The sequence below is a fragment of the Dermacentor silvarum genome, chromosome 1 (genome assembly GCF_013339745.2).
Source record: "Dermacentor silvarum isolate Dsil-2018 chromosome 1, BIME_Dsil_1.4, whole genome shotgun sequence".
Taxonomy (NCBI): domain Eukaryota; kingdom Metazoa; phylum Arthropoda; class Arachnida; order Ixodida; family Ixodidae; genus Dermacentor; species Dermacentor silvarum.
In genome coordinates this window covers 368158061-368183080 of record NC_051154.1, presented here as the reverse complement: position 1 = coordinate 368183080, position 25020 = coordinate 368158061, and the positions used below count along the sequence as shown (strand labels likewise).

Below are 25020 nucleotides of genomic sequence, written 5' to 3'. Positions count from 1 at the left end.
AAAGTTAGGGCCAGCGCAGAAGGTTTCGGAAACTATTGTATAGTAAAATGGGTCAGCAGAGGGCCGTTTCGGCTTATGGAAAACAATCTTCTCGCCCGAAGTGACGGTTTCTCAGCAAAGTGCTACAGTAGCTTTTCATCAGCACGTGATGCCAATGCTCTTGCCGTGAATCTCGGCTCATGAACAACGTCCAGTACCTCTGCTCTGTAGCGATGGATGGGGCAAACTCTCGACGGCTTTGCCGATCCTGGAAAGAACAAGACGAAGAGAAAATGAAGTACAGGTCAGTCTCTACAGTAGACAGAGAGAGAATTGTTGACACGTTTAGAAAGGGAGGAAACTTGAAGCAGTTGGGCGCTGACGGACTGTAAATTGCAGACTGTACTTCATATGACGAGCACACCTTTTCCTTTTTAGATGCCGCACTGAACTGTTGCGACATGTGAAGGCCATCTTTAATCGATGAGAAAGATTGCCTCAGTGGGTGCTGCTCTGGTTATAAACAAATTTCCATAATTCAATTAACGTATTTCTTTAAACCGTTTTACAATAAACAGCAATACATTTTCCTGTTTTATTTCAGTTACAGCCGTCCCAGTATAACTGAATTAGTAGAGTCGTGAGCAAGCGCTAACTGGGCACAAGGCTTCCAGGCAGATTAAAAGAGAATAAAGAGTTAGGTTAAATATGGGGTTTTTCGTGCATCACCATGATATAGTTATTAGACATGCCGTAGTGGGCGATAATGAAATGATTTTGACTACCTGGCGTTTTTCACAGTGGACCTCAATCTAAGTATACGAGCGTTGTCAAGTTTCGCCCCTTCGAAATGCGGTCGTCGAGAGCGCGGTAAAACCCGCGACTTCGAGCTCAGCAGCTCAAAATAATATTTATTGGGTGCACCGCGGCGAGCCGAAAATCTCAAGCACAGGTGTGTTCTTCTTTCTGGGGTTTTACGCGCCAAAACCAGTTCTGATTATGAGGCACGCCGTAGTGGAGGGCTGCAGATTAATTTGGACCACATGGGTTCTTTAACGTGCACTACAACGCAAGCACACGGGCGTTTTTGCATTCCGCCTCCATCGAAATGCGGCCGCCGCGGCCGGGATTAGCTGACTTAGCTGATTAGCTGACTTAGCTACCCCGGCGGGTAAGCAAAGGTGTCCTTGCACGCAGAGGTAACGATCAAGGTACAGTGCTCAGCGATTGAAAGGTAACGCTCCGAGGGCATCGCTGCGAGTAATTTTGCACCATCTATGAGCTCTCGGTCCACCGAGTTGAGACATTGTTGTTAACGATGATAGCCAGAGCCTTTGTGACGAATTTGATACCCCGTGATCACACATTGTTGACTGATGGTGCAAAAAGCGCCAACCGTCATGCGGTGCGATTATGGCGTTTAAGTTCCAGAGCACCGTACAGTCCATTCTTCCGGAAAAGAAGTATACGATACAGGGTGTCGCAACTATCATGCCCCAAGATTTAAAAATATGCAAATGCCACGTAGCTGGGGAGAACCAAAGTAATCTCGCTTGCCGTCGCTTGGAGATACTGAAATTATTTTGCATTCTGTCTAATTACATAATTAGTATTAATTATTCAACCTGTCAAACATAAAAATTATATGAATAGTTTCGATGAGAAAATTGTCCAGCTACATGAAAAACTCCAAATACAGCTTTTTGTTTTGTTGCTCAATAGTGCTACATAAAAGTCTTTTTCGGAGCGTGTAAGAAGCTCGCGAATACACGCAAAGTGCCTCGAGCTGCCAGTCACGCGGGAATTTTGCGTGTATTCGGGGGATTCCTTGATGCTAGGAAGAACAATTTTGTGCAGCACGTACTGAGCAACAGAAAGATCCTGACTCGGCTACAAAAAAAATATCAGGCAAGTTTGCACTCGGTCGCGCAAAGCTTAGGCACAGCGAAGCTTACTGGCTGCTACTGCTAGGTATGAACTTGCGCGCTGCTAGGTCTTAACTTGGTTTAACTTAACTCGGTATTCTCGAGCGATCATTTTCGGAGGTACCTTCCCTTTCGCGACATTTCGCGTGACTAGCGCAGGACGCGTAGGCGCCTACGAGCGACAGCGCTCCTGGCATACCACAAACACAGGCAGGCTAACGAAGGCTGGCACAGTGCCACGAACGCTGCTGCTTGCCACCGCCGATCGCGTTGGAGGCGAGCCACTCGATATCAATCGGCCAGCTTCGCCGTGTCTTGAGGTTTGCGCTGCCTAGTGCAAGCTTTCGCCTTTTTTTCTCCTGGATCAGCGCGCAGCGGAGAGAAGAGAGGCGGGGGTCGGAAAAGCAGGGAGCTGGCGAGGAGTCCTCCTTTGAGTTGCCATGGCTACCATGGCTACGCACGACAAATTACGCCTGGCTTAAACAGCTTCGCTGTAAAAAAAAATAAAACCATCTTTTCCAGTTCAGTCAGTGCGCATTAGTTACGCGCAAATCAGCAAAGCATTCCGAGTAACGAGAACTTTACAACAATTCGAATAGCAGCGTTAATGTGTTAAGAGCAATCAGCGAAACCAGAATTCGCACATATTTCGTGGACGAGGAAACAAAAAAAAATTATGCCAAGCTTTACCGATTAAGTTCTATGAGTACCAGCTCCTCTGAAGGTAAATTCTTTTTGCCGTGATATCCATGTCAATCGGTTCAGCAGTCAGTTACATTCGATTCCGAGTTACGTGAAGTCGCGCCACGCGCTTTTCTTCTCGGTTTCCGTCATTTTACGTGGCAACAGTAACAGTGGCTGTTCGATTCCCATTTGTTTATATGCATATTCGTATGTTCGTGAATCACCCAATGGCTGTTGAAAGTGTTGAGGTCGCGTGACACTGCTTTATACTTGGTCTGACGTCCTTTGTGTGTGTACAAACGCAGAGCTTCTTCGAAGCCTGTTCGTTTGATATCCATGTCAGTATGGTTGGGAATGACCCATGAGAGCCTGGCAAAAGTTATGTGATGTCCCGTGACTCTTTTTCACGTTTGAATTACGCGAAGTGCGTACCATCGCAGAGCTTCTTCAAAGCCCTTTTGTTTGATATCCATGTTAAGTATGGTTGGGAATCACGCATTGGCCAGCAAAAGATACATGAGGTCACGTGACACCCTTTTCCAACCTGGTTTCACGTTCGTTATGTGTTTAGAATCGCATAGCTTATTTAATTCCCGTTGGTTTGATATACATGTCAGTATGGTTGAGAATGACCCATGAGAGCCTGATGAAAGTTACGTGATGTCACGTGACTCTTTTTCACGTTGTTTGATGTATGCGACGTGCGCACCATCGCAGAGCTTCTTCGAAGACCGTTCCTTTGATATGCATGTAAGAATGGTTGGGAATGACGCATGGGCCAGCGAAAGATACGTGAGGTCACGTGACACGCTTTTCCCATCTGGTTTGACGTTCGCTATGTGTGTACCATCGCATCATCATCATCATCAGCCTATATTTATGTCCACTGGAGGACGAACGCCTCTCCCTGTGATCTCCAATTACCCCTCTCTTGCGCTAGCCTCGCATAGATAATTCAATTCCCGTTCGTTTGATATCCATGTCAATAAGGTTGGGAATGACCCATGAGAGCCTGAAGAAAGTTACGTCAGGTCACGTGACACCATTTTCCCATCTCGTTTGACGTTCGTTACGTGTGTACCATCGAAAGCTTCTTCGAAGCCCGTTTATTTGATATCCATGTCAACATGGTTCGGAATCACATCATGGACCAGCGAATTATACGTGAGGTAACATGACACCTTTTTTCCCACCTGGTTTGACGTTCGTTACGTGTGTACCATCGCAAAGCTTCTGCGAAGCCCGTTCGTTTGATATACATGTCAATATGGTTGGGAATCACGCCGGGACCAGCGAATTATACGTGAAGTCACGTGACACCATTTTACCACCTCGTTTGACGTTCGTTACGTGTGTACCATTGCAAAGTTTCTTCGAAGCCCGTTCATTTGATATCCATGTCAATATGATTAGGAATCACGCATGGACCAGCGAATTATACGTGAGGTCACGTGACACCTTTTTCCCACCTGGTTTGACATTCGTTATGTGTGCACCATCGCATAGCTTCTTGAATTCCCGTTCGTTTGATATCCATGTCAATATGGTTGGGAATGACCCATGAGAGCCTGAAGAAAGTTACGTCAGGTCACGTGACACCATTTTCCCACCTGGTTTGACGCTAGTTACGTGTGTACCATCGCAAAGCTTCTTCAAATCCCGTTCATTTGATATCCATGTCAATATGGTTGGGAATAACGCATGGACCAGCGAATTATACGTGAGGTCACGTGACACCCTTTTGCCACCTCGTTTGACGTTCGTTACGTGTGTACGATCGCATAGTTATTCAATTCCCGTTAGTTTGATATCCATGTCAGTATGATTGGGAATCACGCAGCCTGAATTATACGTGAGGTCACGTGACACCCTTTTGCCACCTCGTTTGACGTTCGTTACGTGTGTACGATCGCATAGTTATTCAATTCCCGTTAGTTTGATATCCATGTCAGTATGATTGGGAATCACGCATGGACCAGTGAATTATACGTGAGGTCACGTGACACCCTTTTGCCACCTCGTTTGGCGTTCGTTACGTGTGTACGATCACATAGCTTATTCAATTCCCGTTAGTTTGATATCCATGTCAGTATGATTGGGAATGAGCCATGAGAGACTGAAGAAAGTTACGTGATGTCACGTGACTCTTCTTCACGTTGTTTGAAGTATGCGACGTGCGTACCATCGCAGAGCTTCTTCGAAGCCCGTTCGTTTGATATTCATGTAAGAATGGTTGGGAATCACGCATGGGCAAGCGAAAGATACGTGAGGTCACGTGACACGCTTTTCTCACCTGGTTTGACGTTCGTTATGTGTGGGCCATCGCATCATCATCATCCTCATCAGCCTATATTTATGTCCACTGCAGGACGAAGGCCTCTCCCTGCAGTCTCCAATTACCCCTGTCTTGCGCTAGCCTCACATAGCTAATACAATTCCCGTTCGTTTGATACCCATGTCAATATTGTTGGGAAGGACCCATGAAAGCCTGAAGAAAGTTACGTCAGGTCACCTGACACCATTTTCCCACCTGGTTTGACGTTCGTGACGTGTGTACCATCGCAAAGCTTCTTCGAAACCCGTTCGTTTGATATTCATGTCAATATGGTTGGGAATCACGCATGGACCATCGAATTCGTGAGGTGACGTGACACCATTTTCCCACCTCGTTTGACGTTCGTTACGTGTGTACCATCGCAAAGCTTCTTCGAAGCCCGTTCGTTTGATATCCATGTTAATATGGTTGGAAATCACGCATGGACCAGCGAAAGCTCCGTGAGGCCACGTGACACCTTTTTCCCACCTGGTTTGACATTCGTTATGTGTGCACCATCGCATAGCTTCTTCAATTCCCGTTCGTTTGATATTCATGTCAGTGTGGTTGGGAATGACCCATGAGAGCCTCAAGAAAGTTACGTTATGTCACGTGACTCTTTTTCATGTGGTTTGAAGTATGCTTCCTAGCGTATGAAGAGGTCTACTTCAGTTACGATTGGTCGGCGCAAAATTATAACATTTCTTCGTTGTTTTGAAGTTCCTATAACATCCCGCAAGAGGACCTACACTTTGGATTAAATTCACTGGCTCGAGGATTAAAATACTTGACGCGTAGATTAAATTAGTTGATATTAGGAATAAATGTGTGGAGCGTGGATTAAATTGACTGGCGCTTCGATTAAAATAGCTGGCGTTCGGATTAAACTGAGCGGGAAAACCTGTAGACGACAATAACAAATTTCTCATTATGGCTTTGCCTATACTGTTCAAAAGCAGTATTATAACGCGCACGTCAAAGCTAAAATCAGAGGCAGCGATACTTTCAAACACGTTGCTCGTCTACACAGCACAGGCGACGTTGCGCGCAGCTGTACCGTAATACTGTCCGCCGCGCCAGTTTTGCGTCATGATACCATTTGTAAAAATTCGCGGAGCACGAAAGTTTTTGACGAAGCAAATAACAGTGTTGAGGTTCCAAACAGTATTTCCTTTTTCGTACCCGTTTTAAATTGTTCTGAAAACACACATTGCAGGCGCGGATCCAGGCGGGATGTCCGGATGTCCTGACCCCCCCCCCCCTCCGATTTCTGCATCGCCCCCTCGCTGACAGAGGGATGGCCCTGTCGCAAAAAAAATATGGCCGCCAGCATTCTTCAAAATTATTTTTCGCGAGTACCAGTGGTATCAGCCATGCAGCAAGCTAGCTCGCTCACGAGCTTATTTGTATTCCGTAGGGGTGTGGTGTCGCGAAGTTGCCGTAGTTATTTTTTCTCATGAACACATTGGACCTCCTGGCGCCGGCCGTGCCTTACTCGTCCCATCGGTGGCGTCGAATGAACGAGGGGACGTCCCTTTTGCCGAGCACGCAGATGTCCGTGCGAGCGCCTTCGCGCCTGATCAACTCTGTTCCCCATTGAGGTGTCGTTGGTTGCCTCATTGGCTGTCATCGGTTCCGCAACCAACCTGCTTAATGAAAGAGATCTCTCGCTGAAGTGTTCATATATAAATAATAACAGCTAACAGCTAAAATGTGAACTACGCATAGGCAACTTTTTTAACTGTAGCACTCAGTGTGATCACTGGTTTTTGCACGTAAAACCCCAGAAAGAAGAAGTGTGATCACAGTTACACGTTGACAATACTCAGTACGAGCACAGTACCGTTCGTACGCTACAAGTTTTTCATCGTAACTTCGCAGTTTGATTGTCGTGCATTAAGCATAGGAGGCTCAAAGCCGCCGGATACGTTTATTATCGGAGTGGCCGTTCTCGCGGAGCGTGGCGAAGCCTCGAGCAGCGGCTGCGAAGTTGAGGAGCGTGACGTCAGCGGCCAACGCCAGCGCGCGGGCGTTGGCCGCTAACCACGCTTGGTTAGAGAAACGGGAGCAGGTGCGTGCCTTGTGTAAAAGGATGACGTCGCGTGGGAAACAAAACATGTAGACCCTGGCTCGCGCTCTCGGCTACTAGGCCACATCGTTCTTCTGGCTGGCGTCATGAGTCATCTTCATACGCGGTGATTGGCATATCGTAAACAACCAGCGAAGTGGTTGCCGCGTTGGAGCTCCAAAGCAAACGAAGGTGTCTCAGCCGAACACAAAGAGTCTTCTTAAGGAAATCAAGGTGTCCCAACAGAACTCCAAAGACGGACCCGTGCTCACGCATTTATAACAAACCTGCGAAAGATCATCCCAAATTTTATTTTAAGAAACAATACAGGCTAGACATACCGGGTGGTCAAAATTAAGCTTTATGGTTTTCTTAAAATTAGGCACTGGGAGGCACGTAAAGAGCACCTGCGCAAATAAGTTATGTCGCCAGGGGGACACAAGGTGAGATGATAATTATCGCTGTCAGCAGCCGAATTACCTAAAATTGAATAATTAGCTATTTATGTATTGACTGCAGTAAGTTTGTATGTTTGTATTCAAAAGTTAGAGGCAGTCGTGTTTCTACACAGTTTCACTTGGAAGAATTCTTCTAGCATGTCTATGCTCCGAGATATCCAACTCCAAATTTTAATTGTCGTTCGCATGATTACGCATGCAAGAGAGGGAGGATTGGCGCAAAGCTCTTCCATGATGTGACGCGGCTGTTGAGTGCGGCGTTTAGTCTGACAACGCGGCGGAGGCATTGGCAAAGATAATAACTGTCCCCCTTCCCCTCACGGCTGGCGAAAAAAAAAAATCGAAGAACCCGTAACCGCTGTCGTAACACGCGACCGCGCAGCCTGCAATGCTGGCGACAGCTGCCACGCCGAGATAATGGCGCGAGCGGAGAAGCCGGAGGGCAATGCGCGTGCGTAATGGTGACTACACGACCGGGCATGGTCATTGCCTGGACTATACGCAAATAAAGTGACTGCTTATTTCCAAGTATTGTAAGTTTTATTGAAATCAAAAGCAACAACTACACCATCAACCGCAGTAACCTTTTTAGCTATGCTAACGAATATTTCATATATACTGCCGCTTTAAGTTTGGTGTTGTCATGCACAAATCTCATGACAACACTTCACCCATCAGGATTTCAATGAACTAAAAATGTTCAAAATGCCTCCCTTCCACAGCAACGCAAAGCATAAACCACTCCCGCATCGACTCGATAACTCTGCGCAGTACGACAATTGAAATTTGGAGTCTGATATCTCGGAGCACGAACACGCTAGAATAATTCTTCCGATCGATACTGTGTAGAAACACGACTGTCTCTAAGTTTTCAATGCAAACATACCCACTTACTGTAGTCGAAGAAAAAATAATTGTTCAACTTTAGTTAATTCGGCTGCTCACAGCGATAATTATCATCTCACTTTGTGCCCACCTGGCCACATAACTTATTTGCACAGGTGGTCTTCGCGTGCCTCCCCGTGCCTAATTTTAAGAAAACCATATAAATCTTAGTTTTGAACACCCTGTATTATCAGGCACAGCCGCCAAGCACATGGCTGTATTGGGTAACGTCCTTTTCCTATAAGCTCGGAGAAACCGATACCTGGCTTCGCTAAAGGGCTTCTTCCTCTTACTGGGGTTTTACGTGCCAAAACCAGTTCTGATTATGAGGCACGCCGTAGTGGAAGGCTCCGGATTAATTTTGACAACCTGGTGTTCTTTAACGTGCACTACAACGCAAGCACAAGGGCGTTTTTCCATTTCGCCTCCATCGAAATGCGGCCGCCGCGGCCGGGATTCGATCCCGCGATCTCTTGCTCAGCAGCGCAACACCTGAGATGACTGAGCCACCACGGCGGGCTACAGGTGTTGCTCTAGCCGTATAAAACGCGGGTTTATCGTGAGCAGAAACGGTGCATTTCAGTAAATCAGAAAGGCTACTATCATCATCATCATCATTGACAGAAGCTGACCCCCCCCCCCCCCCTCAGAAAAAACCTGGATCCGCCCCTGCATTGCACGTCCTTCAACGGGAGACGCATGCTACTTCGAAGAATGGGCATAATTTTTTTAGGCTACGGTGTAACACGCCAGTCGCGTCTCTCGTTTAAAAATTCCTTCCTTCAAGGCGGAACGACGGTCATGACCTCGACCACCATAATTAGGTCACTCGGTGGCACGTTCGTCGTTCTCGCGTCCAGATGGACAAGCCATAGCAATGCGAAAGATGTCTGCGTTCCATTACCATGGCAACACCCGGCAGTGGGAGCAGTCGCGGAACGCTCGGCGTTCGAGCGCAATGCAAGAAAGGTGAGGCGCGCAGACACGAACACAAGTGGACAACACAGACGCCGATCGAACGCCCTGCACGAGCGTGTAGAGACAGCGGGGACATGAGCTTCATCTGCACACGACACTGGCGTCGGCTTGGCCACTTGTGAAAGCGAGCAGAAGGCAGAGAGAGAGTGAGAGGCGCAGGTTCAAGGTGTGCGCGTGAGCGAGAGGAAAAAATGCGTCGTCTGCTGCCTGGCGTTCCAGAAGACGTCATTTTAGCTTGACCGCTCTAACGGGAGATAGGTGAGCAGCGAGCTCCGCCCATATAAGCTGTCCCCGACCTTTGTTCAAGTCAAAGTGCATCACTTGCTCCTCGACTACTTTGCAGGCACTATGGGCGACATAACCGACAGCTCACAGGTGACGGCGGCAGCGGTGAAAACAAAGGAAGAACCACCCGCGGCCAAGAGCGTCGGACTTGGCTCTTCAGCTAAGCGTCGTGGTAAGTGTCTTCGCCAACTCGGCCGCTTGGCGCTTGCTAAGCCTTTCCCTTCTATGCCGGAAATTGAGATGACGGTTAATCGGCGTGCGCTTGGTAACTTTTGGTAAGTGTTCACGCGCCCCACCGAGCACGTTGTATTTATTTTTGGTTTGTTTGTTTGTCTGTTTGCGGCGCTGCGCGACCGTGCTCGAGGACTCGCTCGGTGTTCGAAAGAAGCTGTGCGCATCGGTTTTACGGATCGTAATCGCAGATGTCGCCATTATGGGGGTGGCTTGTTCCCGGACGGCGTGGAACGTGCTTTTAAGAGCGAAGCACTTGAGGGCCGAGCTTCATCCCGCGTCGTCCGTTGTCCGTATATATATATATATATATATATATATATATATATATATATTGCAATGGGGATGTTTGCTTAGCAGCACTCGATCTAGAGCTTCGGCGGTAGACCGAAACAAGTCAAGAGGGAGCTATGGCGAAGCGGGCGAGCAAGCGTTGCTTGTCTTCTTCCTTTACCAGCACCGTGGCCCACTGCCTTCAGTACGCCTGTCCAATGCACACCTGTACAATGTCGAATGAGGTCCGAAAACGCTGGAGGAGCTTGATAATTTTCGCGTGCTGGACAGGTGTGAGTGCCGAGTCGACGGCATGAGCGAAGACGTCCACAGGGGCATCGGTCGCGCCAGGAGGAGTGACGGCGCAAAGCGGAAGTGATGCCGCATCGTCAAACATGGTAGCCGGGAGGACGCAGTCGAAATATTCAGAGCTCCCCAGGCACTCGCCGCGGAGTATGGATGAAGGGCTCGCGGAAGGATTGCACACGTAAAGGGCAGCAGTACCGCCGCAAAAACTGACGATAGCAAAAGGAAGCAGAAGGTTGCGATGGCTCGCACAAGAGGTTGACGGCGTAAACAAAACAGATGAGTTCGCGACAGAGTCACACGACACAGGGACCAGAGCGGCTGAAAAAGGTGCGATGTCGATGTCCGAGGCAGCAACAACTTTAGTAGTCTGGGGGTCGTCAGGGTCAAAGCACGGCGCTGACAACGTAAGTTCGGCAAGAGCGCAGTCGACAAGAGCTTGATTTACAGATAGAAAATTCCATCCAAGAATGACGTCGTGCGAGGAACGGGATAGGACGACAAATTCGACAACATACAAAACGTCTTGAATGACGACTCGAGATGTGCATGATGCTGAAGGCTGAATGCAATGCGAGGTTTCCGTACGCAGCGATAGATAGGTAAGTGGAGTGTTCACTTTGTTCAAATTGCGGCAAAACTTTTCACTAATAACAGAAACGGCGGCTCCGGTGTCAATAAGTGCGTGTACGGTGACGCCATCTACGGTCAGTTCAATTTCCTTCGCAGGAGAAAAATGAGGCCTTGAAATGTTCGACGTAAACGCAGTTCTTGCCTCGGGAACTGCGACTGTTAGTTTTCCTCGCGGGCAGGACTGAGTCGACGAACCTTGGGGGAAAGGGATCGACGACGTGGGGAGGGCGACCGGCGTGAATCGAAGGGGTGGCGACTAGAAGACGAGTCCGGAGCAAGATTAGACACATCATGACGCGGAAGTCGAGAAGGCATGTAGCCGGAGGCGCTCCCACTGTCAGGGAAACGGTAGTTGCGACGGCGGCAAAATCGTGCTACGTGGCCCGGGCAACCACAGGAATAGCATATTGGCCGGTTATCAGGTGTGCGCCACGGTTTGACGACAGAGGCTCCAGCGGTCGAGTAAGGAACCGGAACCGGACGTGAAGGTGGTGGCGGTACAGGGAAAGTTCCGGTGGTCCGGTAGGCGTCAGGAGCCGGAGGAACATAAGGCCGGGCGACAACGTTGGCGTAAGTCAGTGGTCCAACAACCGGCTGCGGATGAGGGCCAGGTGGTAGCGCCTCAGCAACTTGCGTTTGAAGCACCTGACGAAGCGAAGGAGCCAAGGATGTCACCGGCTCAGGAGGGCTAGTCGCCAGAGACAGTTGCCGCGCGACTTCCTGGCGGATGAACTGCTTTATTTGCGGCATTAAAGCAGAAATGTCAGCAGCGTCGCGGCTGAAATCCAAGGGATCGAGATCCGCGGTATCCTGCTGAGCAGCACAACGTGTTGAGGCACGCTGCTTGCGCAGCTCGTCATACTGCTGACAGAGCTGAATTACCTCGGCTACCGCCTGGGGACTCTTGGCGACGAGCATCTGGAAGGCGTGGTCATCGATGCCTTTCATGATGTGCTTGATCTTGTCAGCTTCGTCCATGGATGAGTTGACGCGCCGCCAGAGCGAGAACACGTCTTCAATATAGCTGGTAAAGCCAAGGTCGATCCACATAGGTCGCGAAGCTTCGGGCGAAAAGCGGTTCAGAACCAATTGTCACCGACATCAGCAAGGGTGGTTATGGGAGCAGCGATTGAAGCGCGACTATGTTTGGAGGGAATAAACACTGGGAAAGAAAAAAAGCGTTTTTAAATTAACGCGAGACGTAGTTCGATTCATTCAACGAAAATAAAATTCCAAATTCATTTTATATATGCATGGCCAGAGAAGATACAACTGTATTTTACTAGATCATTATCAATATATACCTTTTTTCAGGGCCCACCGTGAGAGCGCCCATCGATAGCGGCGGGCGTTGACGCCGCTATCACTTGCAATGCCATGCAACTCTTGAAGTGCGTGGAAAGGCGCGCTCGTAAAGTTCACCTGTTACAATACGCCCCCCTCACATGTGTTGTGTTGCATGTCGACGTTTATCTGAATTAGGTGACGCGGGTAGTTCTACTGTTTCTTAGCCTGTGCAGTCAAAAGTAGTGAGTTGCGACCGTCAGATACTTGTTTACTTTAGTTGTTTTTGTGCAACAGCGCTGGCCGACAGGCTTGGCGTCCGACGAAAGGACGAGCACTCTACGCAATCTACGCCCAAAGTGTTCGTCGGCCTCCTAAGAAAGTATGTTCTGTGCAGCGATGCGATTTCGACACCCGTACGGCTGATTTTTTCCGGCATCGCTTTTCGCGCTGAAAACTCGGAACGCCCATGAAGTCGAATGGCGGGGCATTTGAATATACAGCTCTAATGGCAGGCCTCCGAAAACAAATTTCGCGCCTATGAGAACAAAATGACGTCACTTCTGTTTTTGACGGATATGACGTCAAATTATTTTTTCTTCCGCCGGAAGTGTTCCCTCCTCACACAGATGGCGCTAAGCCCCACGAACCGCCGGTAAGCAACCATGTTTTGAACGTATGGGCTTCTATGGAAGCTTCGCTACCAGGTATATCTACCTTGGTAAAGCTCTCGTCATTGCGTTGAGCGCGACCACGCAATCGCTGCTCAGCACGAAGGCGGCGAACGGCGGGACGGCCGAAGACCTCAGTCAAAGTACTCGTGAAAGCGGACGAGGCGGTAAAACTGGATTCATGATTTCTGAACCATAGGTTCGCCACGCCCGTCAAATGAAAAGCCTACATTAGTGAGCTTATCGCGGTCGGCCCACTTATTATATGCGCTTACACGGTCGTATTCGGTGAGCCAGTCCTCGACGTCGAGGTCGTCTGCTCCGCTAAATATAGCAGGATCGCGCTACCGGACGACGCCAGGGCAGATAATGGTCGGGGTTACGGGAGCAGCAGCCTGGGAGGGTCCGGGATCGTGCATCGCAGGAGCTGGTGGTAGCGTCCGACTGCGGAGTTCCAGGATGTGGAAGAGATACCCAGCACCTCCACCAGATGCAATGGGGATGTTTGCCTAGCAGCACTCGATCTAGAGCTTCGGCGGTAGACCGAAACAAGTCAAGAGGGAGCTATGGCGAAGCGGGCGAGAAAGCGTTGCTTGTCTTCTTCTTCCTTTACCAGCACCGTGGCCCACTGCCTTCAGTACAATATATATATATATATATATATATATATATATATATTATGAAAGAAATGCTCACACGTTTAACAACAAAAATACTATTATTAGTATTTACTAGTAAAATATTAGTATTTTTGTTGTTGTTAAACGTGTGAGCATTTCTTTCATAATATTTTCACCGGGTTCAGCGCAAACTCCTAATTGACTATATATATATATATATATATATATATATATATATATGAACTAGAAGAAAAGGAACCGAGGGGCCCGATTTTTATTAATCATATCATAAGAAGCCAACAAACATTCACACCAAGAACAACATAGCGGAAATTACTTGCACACACTAATTGAATTAAAGAAATGATAAATTAATGGAAATGAAAACGGATGAAAAAACAACTGTCCGCAGGTGGGGAACGAACCCACGTCTTCGCATTACGCGTGCGATGCTCTCACCATTGAGCTACCGCGGAACCGTTTTCCCATCCGCTTTCTGAGGTATTTATGTTTTACAACTATAGAACTAACTCTGGGAGTGTTAGCCAGCGCCACCACTCACAAGCCTAGGGGCGGAGGTGGAACATCCTTTGTGCCGCAGGCGTCACCGACCACCGACCTAGGCTTGTGAGTGGTGGCGCTGGCTAACACTCCCAGAGTTAGTTCTATAGTTGTAAAACATAAATACCCCAGAAAGCGGATGGGAAAACGGTTCCGCGGTAGCTCAATGGTGAGAGCATCGCACGCGTAATGCGAAGACGTGGGTTCGTTCCCCACCTGCGGACAGTTGTTTTTTCATCCGTTTTCATTTCCATTAATTTATCATTTCTTTAATTCAATTAGTGTGTGCAAGTAATTTCCCCTATGTTCTTGCTGTCAATGTTTGTTGGCTTCTTATGATATGATTATATATATATATATATATATATATATATACAGGGTGTTTCAGCGAACACTTTCAAAATTTATTTAAGGTTGCCTGTGGCAGATAGCCCAATTTTAGTTAATGAGCTGGTCTACTCGAAGCGGCGGACATTACTTGCGCAAAAAATTTAAATGCATAAGCGACTAATTAATAAAAAATCACTAATTAAGTTTTTAACTAATTACCTGATGGCCCATATTGTAATCTACAAATTGTAGCCGTGGAATTCGCAAGGCGGATTCACTTGGAACGAGTTCCCGGGATGACACCGCTTTCGAGATATTAATTCCCGAACTTTGCGAAGAAATGCGTTGGCGTTCCAGTTAGTTTCTTAACAAAACGTCGCTTTACGCATTGAAGCACAAAATTAACTGGAACGCCAATGCATTTCTCCGCAAAGTTCGGGAATTAATATCCCGAAACTGGTGTCATCCCGAGAATTCGTTCCAAGTGGATCCGTCTTGCGAACTCCACGGCTACAATTTGTAGATTACAATATGGGCCATCAGGTGATTAGTTAAAAACTTAATTAGGGAATTTTTCTTTAATTATTCGATTATGCATTTCAATTTTTTGCGCAAGTAATGTCCGCCGCTTCGAGTAGACCGGCTCATTAACTAGAATAGGGCTATCTGCCGCAGATAAACTTTAAGAATTTTTCAATGTGTTCGCTGAAACACCCTGTATATATATGGTTATTTTGTGCTTCAATGCATAAAGCGACGTTTTGTTCAGAAACTAACAGGAATGCCAATTTCACCGCAAAGTTCGGTAATTATTATCTCAAAACTGCTGTCATCCCGAGAATTCGTTCCAAGCGGCTACAATTTGTACATTGCAATATGGGCCATTAGGTGATTAGTTAAAAACTTAGTCAATTGTTGTTAATTATTCGATTATGGATTGCAATTTCTTGTGCAAGTAATCTCCGCCTCATCGAGTAGACCAGCTCATGAACTAGAATTGTGCTATCTGCTACAGGCAACCTTAAGGAATTTTTGAAAGTGTTCGCTGAAACACCCGGTATGTACATATATGCATATATATATATATATATATATATATATATATATACCGGGGATTCACGGTTACCCGATTGACCCCCAGGTGCTTCGCCCACTCATCATCATTCACTTCATGGATATGCGGTGATTTTTTTGTTTGTTTGTATGTTTGTTTGGTTTCTTTTTCAATTTGCCTCATTCGACTCTCTTTTAAAGATAATCGCGCAGCTCTGAAGAGCTTTAGTTCGGGCCAGTGTGCTACATATTATCTATTTTTCAAAAGAACGATGCAGTTTTGATTTCCTTACCTTTTTTTTTATTGGGGCGTTCAATTTCTGTCTTTGGGGATGATCCTGGCACATGCTTTGCGTAATGCCGGTGACGGGGTAGGGAAAAGTTCTTGGCTATGCCGAATCGGTCTGACCGGGAAGTCTCTCGGCTTGATTTTTTTTCTTATTTTGCCCGGACCGGAGTTTAAATTCGCTTCCAGTCAACGAAAAAAAATTCGGGTCGTATAATCGAAAACGAATGCGCTGTATTTTTCGTTCCGGCACCCATAACAGATCGACTATGTAAGGGCAAACGCGTCCATAGATTTTACTTCTTTTCTCTTTTTTTAAGCGACATCTGACACGCGGCGGACGTTCGATCGAGATCAACGCCAATCGGCATCGAATTTCTTGGTCGCTATTGGATTTTTTGAGCAAGCTGTCAGAGGGATCCAATCGCGGTCCACAATTTTGATCCAGATTTCGCTCTATCGCAATCGAAAGTGGCCTTGTGAAACTGGTATTAGTTACTAAACAGCGATATGCCTTCATGTCTGGCTCTGGCGAGCGCTTGGTAACCGTTGGCTGTGCGCCACCGCGGGTGTTTCTTTATTGTTATTGCAGCTACAAGTTCATGGGCTAGGCTTAAAAAGAAAAAAAAAGTGCCTACTTCATTTGCGTACACCGTAATGGCTGCATTCACCAAAACTGCGACTTGGCTGCCCGGTCTTTGTGGAGTCTCACTGTTGTGTAGTTCGTTCTTTCGGTTTTTCTTTTTGTTTTTTTCACCTAGCCATCTTTGTTATAGCTCATCATGGAACCATATAGCATTTTCCCCTGCTAGTGTGCTGAATAGGCGCCTATTTCTTTAAAACTGTCAGGTTGTTTTAAATTAGTGTGCTTATTTTCAAATCAAACGCATTTTCTTGTTATTGTGACAGTCATTGTGACGCACCATTTGCAATATGCAGTTGAAGCTGTACTGAAAATTGCTTATCGATGGCAGGCTGTTCGTATACCAAGCAGCCTTTGCGCTTGATTTTTCTGATATTACCCGAATGTTTGTTTCCCGAAATTTTTCATATTACCCGAAATTTGTTTCTAATTACGAAGAAGAAATAACTTTGTCAGGCCGTAATCAAATGCGCTTTGTATTTCATACTACAAGAGAGCAAGAGCGTTCGAAATTCTTCTTTTTTTGCCAACGTGCTAATTACCACACCGCAATCTCGCTTCACGTCTAGTATTATTCTAAAAGAAAGGTACGGCACCGTTGCGTGCACTGCCATTGCTTCCGGTTGCGTGTACTTGTTTTCAATAGACTGACCTTCATTTCTAGATCACTGTGCGCTCCTTGCAATGCAGCGTGATACAATTTATCGGAAGATTCAATGCAGTAAAGTGCAGCGATCGGATTGCGAAGGTATTTCGAGTCATTCAATTTCCATTTCCGACAAGTGAAGTGGAATGAAACGATTAACTAGCATAAATTTTGCCACCCATTAGCACAAAGCACTTTCTCTGAGCGAAGCAGATATTCTAGTAACTTGTTCCTCCTCACTACAGAGTAAAACTACCGGCGGTCCCAAGCAAGCTGCTGATAAGGCAGCTGGCTTGAACTCTTTCTTGCCAGTGAACGTTTGTGTGCGCGCTTAAGTAAGTCGCAAGCATGCTTGCACGTTTTTTAATGCTGTAGTGCTGTGAGCACGTGTTTCTTTGCACGTAAGCGTCTGTTTGAGTGAACATATGTGTGCGTAAGTGTGCATACTCCAATGGGAAGGTGCGTATACAGGCAATCGCACACGCGCGAATATCCTAGCCTCTCCCATAGTGTACCAATGTAACTGCAATCGTGTAAAATCATGCACACTGGTGTGTAAGTGTGTAGCCGTCGTTTGTCTGTCTGTCGGTCGGTCGGTCGGTCGGCCTGCCTGCCTGCCTGCCTGCCTGCCTGTCTGTCTGTCTGTGCGTGTGCGTGTGTGTGTGTGTGTGTGTGTGTGTGTGTGCGTGTGTGCGTGCGTGCTTGCATGCATGCATGCAATACGTGCTCATGCCTCATTCGCCAAGCTTACACGGCCGATAAAACTGTTATCCTTACTTCGTAGAGCTGTCTACTAATTTGCTATCGCAATCGATTCTTCGCCTTTCTGGCAAAACTGCGACTTTTTAATTAAAGAACCACTTATTATGGAATCCTGGCACGGCGCTCTTTCGCCACATTGTTCACGTTCATGTTGCCATTCATGCCACGTGCAGCGTGTGTGACCAATTATGATCGCAATAGCCATCACTGATTGTTCAGAGATCACTGACGTTGTCCAACGACGGCTGTTCAGAGCACATTGAAACCGAAGACAGCAAGGTTTGCCTTGAAAGCTTGCTTCTCCTCACGGCGACTACGCTAAAGGAGAGGCTGCCCCCTTGCCCGCTGCGTGAATCGCTGACAACCTGAAAAGTAACTTCCAGACGTGTGTCCGTCGCACGTCAAGGCGAAAGCACAGTCACAATGACGCGCAACGACCCCTTGTGCAGGTCGCGTCCACAAGGCAACCAGCGACACAGTCGCCCAGCGAGGACGTACTCGCCAAGCGTGTGCCCCCACAGAAGCCTTCGTCGCGGCTGCTGCTGCTACCCCGCAGAGAACGGGGTACGGCGGCTGCGTCAAGGCCGAAACGGCCGAAGAAGGCCGCTGGAGACCGTCACCGCGGTGAGTGTCAACACCTTAACGGGAGGTCTTGAATTTGGCAGCGCATTTTCCACTTTAGCTAAACAATTCACGATACGAAAGCGTCAAATGGCTCATTGAGCGAGAGTGAGCGGATAAACTTTATTTGCTCGAGAGGTGGGTTTCTGCAGAGAGCCTGTGGTGGGTCCTCAGTCCAGAACTGCCGCGGCCTCAGCAGCCTGTCTGGCGCGTTCAACCAGCCAAATCGGGTCATCCGGTTCCCAGCTGGACAGTGCAGCCTCCCACTTCTCCGACGTGGCCTTGTGTACGATAGGTACTGCCTTTATTATCTGGCATCCCCATATTGTATGGTATACTGCTGGGGGTTCCTCACTACACCAGGGACAAATGTGTCTGTGTATGGTTTGTTGTATATTATTGTAAATAAGTAGACATGGATATCGATTTGTTTGTGGCAGGCGTCAAGATACCGACGATTCCTGTAAATCTTTTGTGGCGCGGCAATACCGCCTTCTAGTTCCCCAGAAGTGCTCCAAGATGTCCCCGTAGGTACGGTTCACCGTTTCTGTACCACTGGCCACTGATCCCTATTGGCTTGCGTATCCTCGAGCTATAGGATCCGCCACGAGATTCCCGGCAATGTCCTAATGCCGCGGGGCCCAAAGTATCTGGTGTTTTTCTTTACTTTCGTCAACAGCCTTTAAGGTGCTCGCTTCTTTCCTGCCTACCTTATCATTAGTGAATCCCCGGCAGCCGTCCTGTGAATTACTAGTGAACGCCCGGACATGTTGCCTTCGGCAGCCGCTAGAGCAACAGCGGCCTCCTCAACTTCAGACACGGTGCAGTTCTTCAGCGATGCACTGATCTTATCCGTCAGTCTGGAGTCGATCATCGTAACTACTGCATCCCTCTCATTCAAGTATGCAGCAGCGTCTACGTACCCGGTGTTCTTTCTGTTATGATAGATCCTGGCTATGGGTTCCACCCTGGTTCTGCGCATCCCCTGATGACCTGCAGAATGCATATGCCTAGGGATGGGAGCCACCTTGAACGTAGACCTGATCTCGTCCGGTATGTCTACCGCACGTTTGATCTCGTATGCTGTCCTGGTGGCCTAGTCTCTGGAGGAGGGCTCGTCCTGTCGTGATACGCTGTAAAATCTTATCTTTTGAGAGGCGAGCTGCGCCTCCCTGCGTTCATCATGGGTACTTGTTATGCGGAGATCTAGTAGTTTTGTGCTTACCGTTCTTGTTGGCAGACCCAGCGCTGTCTTATAAGCTTTCCTGAGGATTGACTCGACTTGTTCACTTTCCCTATTGTTTGGATGCTCGTAGCGGAATCTGTAGGTGGCTCTGCTCAGAACTAGTGCTCTGACAAGCCTGAGGGTGTATTCTTCCTTGAATCCCTTTCTTTTATCTGTGATGCGCGTAATTATTCTTGTTATTTGGTTAGATTGAATCCACATTCCCAGAAACTGTAGTGTTTGTTCCTACTTCCGGTTGCGAACCCCGGCCAGCGTGACTGTTAGGTCTACCTTATCATCCTGTCTGGGTCACCTGTCTGGGATTTTTTGAGCAAGCTGTCAGAGGGATCCAATCGCGGTCCACAATTTTGATCCAGATTTCGCTCTATTGCAATCGAAAGTGGCCTTGTGAAACTGGTATTAGTTACTAAACAGCGATATGCCTTCATGTCTGGCTCTGGCGAGCGCTTGGTAACCGTTGGCTGTGCGCCACCGCGGGTGTTTCTTTATTGTTATTGCAGCTACAAGTTCATGGGCTAGGCTTAAAAAGAAAAAAAAGTGCCTACTTCATTTGCGTACACCGTAATGGCTGCATTCACCAAAACTGCGACTTGGCTGCCGGGTCTTTGTGGAGTCTCACTGTTGTGTAGTTCGTTCTTTCGGTTTTTCTTTTTGTTTTTTTCACCTAGCCATCTTTGTTATAGCTCATCATGGAACCATATAGCATTTTCCCCTGCTAGTGTGCTGAATAGGCGCCTATTTCTTTAAAACTGTCAGGTTGTTTTAAATTAGTGTGCTTATTTTCAAATCAAACGCATTTTCTTGTTATTGTGACAGTCATTGTGACGCACCATTTGCAATATGCAGTTGAAGCTGTACTGAAAATTGCTTATCGATGGCAGGCTGTTCGTATACCAAGCAGCCTTTGCGCTTGATTTTTCTGATATTACCCGAATGTTTGTTTCCCGAAATTTTTCATATTACCCGAAATTTGTTTCTAATTACGAAGAAGAAATAACTTTGTCAGGCCGTAATCAAATGCGCTTTGTATTTCATACTACAAGAGAGCAAGAGCGTTCGAAATTCTTCTTTTTTTGCCAACGTGCTAATTACCACACCGCAATCTCGCTTCACGTCTAGTATTATTCTAAAAGAAAGGTACGGCACCGTTGCGTGCACTGCCATTGCTTCCGGTTGCGTGTACTTGTTTTCAATAGACTGACCTTCATTTCTAGATCACTGTGCGCTCCTTGCAATGCAGCGTGATACAATTTATCGGAAGATTCAATGCAGTAAAGTGCAGCGATCGGATTGCGAAGGTATTTCGAGTCATTCAATTTACATTTCCGACAAGTGAAGTGGAATGAAACGATTAACTAGCATAAATTTTGCCACCCATTAGCACAAAGCACTTTCTCTGAGCGAAGCAGATATTCTAGTAACTTGTTCCTCCTCACTACAGAGTAAAACTACCGGCGGTCCCAAGCAAGCTGCTGATAAGGCAGCTGGCTTGAACTCTTTCTTGCCAGTGAACGTTTGTGTGCGCGCTTAAGTAAGTCGCAAGCATGCTTGCACGTTTTTTAATGCTGTAGTGCTGTGAGCACGTGTTTCTTTGCACGTAAGCGTCTGTTTGAGTGAACATATGTGTGCGTAAGTGTGCATACTCCAATGGGAAGGTGCGTATACAGGCAATCGCACACGCGCGAATATCCTAGCCTCTCCCATAGTGTACCAATGTAACTGCAATCGTGTAAAATCATGCACACTGGTGTGTAAGTGTGTAGCCGTCGTTTGTCTGTCTGTCGGTCGGTCGGTCGGTCGGTCGGTCGGTCGGTCGGCCTGCCTGCCTGCCTGCCTGCCTGCCTGTCTGTCTGTCTGTCTGTGCGTGTGCGTGTGTGTGTGTGTGTGTGTGTGTGTGTGTGCGTGTGTGCGTGCGTGCTTGCATGCATGCATGCAATACGTGCTCATGCCTCATTCGCCAAGCTTACACGGCCGATAAAACTGTTATCCTTACTTCGTAGAGCTGTCTACTAATTTGCTATCGCAATCGATTCTTCGCCTTTCTGGCAAAACTGCGACTTTTTAATTAAAGAACCACTTATTATGGAATCCTGGCACGGCGCTCTTTCGCCACATTGTTCACGTTCATGTTGCCATTCATGCCACGTGCAGCGTGTGTGACCAATTATGATCGCAATAGCCATCACTGATTGTTCAGAGATCACTGACGTTGTCCAACGACGGCTGTTCAGAGCACATTGAAACCCAAGACAGCAAGGTTTGCCTTGAAAGCTTGCTTCTCCTCACGGCGACTACGCTAAAGGAGAGGCTGCCCCCTTGCCCGCTGCGTGAATCGCTGACAACCTGAAAAGTAACTTCCAGACGTGTGTCCGTCGCACGTCAAGGCGAAAGCACAGTCACAATGACGCGCAACGACCCCTTGTGCAGGTCGCGTCCACAAGGCAACCAGCGACACAGTCGCCCAGCGAGGACGTACTCGCCAAGCGTGTGCCCCCACAGAAGCCTTCGTCGCGGCTGCTGCTGCTACCCCGCAGAGAACGGGGTACGGCGGCTGCGTCAAGGCCGAAACGGCCGAAGAAGGCCGCTGGAGACCGTCACCGCGGTGAGTGTCAACACCTTAACGGGAGGTCTTGAATTTGGCAGCGCATTTTCCACTTTAGCTAAACAATTCACGATACGAAAGCGTCAAATGGCTCATTGAGCGAGAGTGAGCGGATAAACTTTATTTGCTCGAGAGGTGGGTTTCTGCAGAGAGCCTGTGGTGGGTCCTCAGTCCAGAACTGCCGCGGCCTCAGCAGCCTGTCTGGCGCGTTCAACCAGCCAAATCGGGTCATCCGGTTCCCAGCTGGACAGTGCAGCCTCCCACTTCTCCGACGTGGCCTTGTGTACGATAGGTACTGCCTTTATTATCTGGCATCCCCATATTGTATGGTATACTGCTGGGGGTTCCTCACTACACCAGGGACAAATGTGTCTGTGTATGGTTTGTTGTATATTATTGTAAATAAGTAGACATGGATATCGATTTGTTTGTGGCAGCCGTCAAGATACCGACGATTCCTGTAAATTTTTTGTGGCGCGGCAATACCGCCTTCTAGTTCCCCAGAAGTGCTCCAAGATGTCCCCGTAGGTACGGTTCACCGTTTCTGTACCACTGGCCACTGATCCCTATTGGCTTGCGTATCCTCGAGCTATAGGATCCGCCACGAGATTCCCGGCAATGTCCTAATGCCGCGGGGCCCAAAGTATCTGGTGTTTTTCTTTACTTTCGTCAACAGCCTTTAAGGTGCTCGCTTCTTTCCTGCCTACCTTATCATTAGTGAATCCCCGGCAGCCGTCCTGTGAATTACTAGTGAACGCCCGGACATGTTGCCTTCGGCAGCCGCTAGAGCAACAGCGGCCTCCTCAACTTCAGACACGGTGCAGTTCTTCAGCGATGCACTGATCTTATCCGTCAGTCTGGAGTCGATCATCGTAACTACTGCATCCCTCTCATTCAAGTATGCAGCAGCGTCTACGTACCCGGTGTTCTTTCTGTTATGATAGATCCTGGCTATGGGTTCCACCCTGGTTCTGCGCATCCCCTGATGACCTGCAGAATGCATATTGCCTAGGGATGGGAGCCACCTTGAACGTAGACCTGATCTCGTCCGGTATGTCTACCGCACGTTTGATCTCGTATGCTGTCCTGGTGGCCTAGTCTCTGGAGGAGGGCTCGTCCTGTCGTGATACGCTGTAAAATCTTATCTTTTGAGAGGCGAGCTGCGCCTCCCTGCGTTCATCATGGGTACTTGTTATGCGGAGATCTAGTAGTTTTGTGCTTACCGTTCTTGTTGGCAGACCCAGCGCTGTCTTATAAGCTTTCCTGAGGATTGACTCGACTTGTTCACTTTCCCTATTGTTTGGATGCTCGTAGCGGAATCTGTAGGTGGCTCTGCTCAGAACTAGTGCTCTGACAAGCCTGAGGGTGTATTCTTCCTTGAATCCCTTTCTTTTATCTGTGATGCGCGTAATTATTCTTGTTATTTGGTTAGATTGAATCCACATTCCCAGAAACTGTAGTGTTTGTTCCTACTTCCGGTTGCGAACCCCGGCCAGCGTGACTGTTAGGTCTACCTTATCATCCTGTCTGGGTCTGCGCACGTTTAGTACTTCCGACGTTTCGGGTGAGCATGATAGCCCCCTTGCCCTTGCGAAACCGTCTACATAGTAGGCGGCCGCTTGGAATCTGTCTTTGAGTAGCAGCGAGCCTTCTGTCGCCCATATTGTTGTGTCGTCGGCGTACATTGCATGCCGGATACCGTCTATGGTGTTCAGTTTCTCCGCCCAGTCAACCATTGCGATGTTGAACAGAAGGGGTGAGATATGGACCCTCGTGGTGCGCTCTTGTTGGGCAGCCTGAACGTGCCCGACCTGAGATGCCCCATCCCTATGATCGGAGTCCTGTCTGTGAGGGAGGCCTTGACGTAGCCGTGGATCTTCCTTCCACAACTTAAGTTGTTCAGGCCTGATAGCATGGCTTCATGGCTAAGGTTGTCAAGGCCCCTTGAGGTCGAGGACCATGACCACGTGCTCTCCCCACTTTGAAATGTCGCTCATAAATTCCTCCTTCTTGATGAGGTTTAGGATGTCTTGCGTTGATAGCTTGGGCCGGAACCCAAACATCGTCTGAGGCATGAGGTTGTTATCCTCCAGGTAATTTTGCAGCCAATAACGATACTTTCATACAGTTTCCTTAAGCAAGAGGTAAGTGAGGTTGGCCGTATATTTTCCAAGCTTGGCTTGTTGCCTGGCTTTGGGATGGTGATCACTGCGTGTCGCCACTCCTCCGGGACGGTTTCCGCCTCCCAGTGCAAGTTCAGGAAATTCGTGATGCACTTAATATATTCCGCCCCTAGATTTCTTATAATTGCGTTGCCGATCTTTTCTCCTCCTGCTGCCGTGTTCTTGACAGCCATTCTGACCACCGCATATACCTGTTCTTGCGTAATGGGGCGGTTGAGACTATAGTTTTCGATGCCTCAATGCGGTTCCGCGCAGTCGGGGATGTCTGAGACCCCAACGTATCGCTCCCTGATTTTGTCTAGTAGCTCCGCGTCACTACGCGGGTACTTGTGGGCAATTCTTTGTAGCGTCTTGTTCTCTGCTTTGGACTAGGTTGGGTTGATGATGTTCCTCAGCAGAGCCCAAGCTTTAGTACTCCCTAACTAGCGTTCCCTTGAGCAAGTCACAGAGTTGGCCCCAGTTTTGCTTAGAGAGCTCTTGCGCGTACTGCGCT

General features: G+C 48.0%; 2 long non-coding RNA genes across 3 annotated transcripts in view; one reads left to right on the top strand and one right to left on the bottom strand.

Moving 5' to 3' along the window:
- Positions 1-25020, top strand: part of LOC125942412 (uncharacterized) — a 161720-nt gene that overhangs the window by 12806 nt on the left and 123894 nt on the right. The window lies entirely within an intron of this gene.
- On the bottom strand, positions 3367-5479 carry LOC125942415 (uncharacterized). 2 transcript variants are annotated; one of them, XR_007465085.1, is made up of 3 exons: positions 5392-5479; positions 4058-4336; positions 3367-3408 (listed from the first exon to the last, which is right to left on the bottom strand). It is a non-coding gene; the product is annotated as an uncharacterized LOC125942415 (long non-coding RNA). The 2 variants fall into 2 exon arrangements; XR_007465086.1 differs by lacking the exon at positions 5392-5479 and adding an exon at positions 4606-4657.